The sequence below is a fragment of the Calidris pugnax genome, unplaced genomic scaffold, assembly GCF_001431845.1.
Source record: "Calidris pugnax isolate Ruff unplaced genomic scaffold, ASM143184v1 scaffold335, whole genome shotgun sequence".
NCBI lineage: Eukaryota > Metazoa > Chordata > Aves > Charadriiformes > Scolopacidae > Calidris > Calidris pugnax.
The window spans coordinates 1,649,666-1,649,980 of NW_015091148.1; the positions used below are offsets into that span (position 1 = coordinate 1,649,666).

The following is a 315-nucleotide window of genomic DNA, read 5'->3' on the forward strand; positions in this document are numbered from 1 at the left end:
TGGTGTCATCACCACCAGCAGCGACGTCACCCAGCCCCATGGTCCAAAGGGAGCCGGGAAGGAAGGATGGATGCTCCCAAACCCTCCCGGAATGGGGAGAGGGCTCTTCAAGCCCCCTCTTTGCCCCCACTGCAGGGGGGTGGGCTGTGGGGCAGGGGCGGGGAGGGGGGGACACGGCCAAATCCTGCACAGGGAGGGCAGTGAGGACAAACTCCAGGAAAAGTCCAGGTCCAGCCACCCCAGTGAGGGCACCCGTGGGTGCCAGGGGCTGGGATGCTGCCATGGGATGCTGTGAAGTGGGGGTGAGGAGCACGG

The 315-nt window shown here is 66.0% G+C and overlaps 1 protein-coding gene across 1 annotated transcript in view; it reads right to left on the bottom strand.

The window, feature by feature from the left end:
- The window catches only part of SRCIN1 (SRC kinase signaling inhibitor 1), a 104,045-nt gene that overhangs the window by 1,399 nt on the left and 102,331 nt on the right, over positions 1-315 (bottom strand). The gene's annotated exons all lie outside the window — the stretch shown is intronic.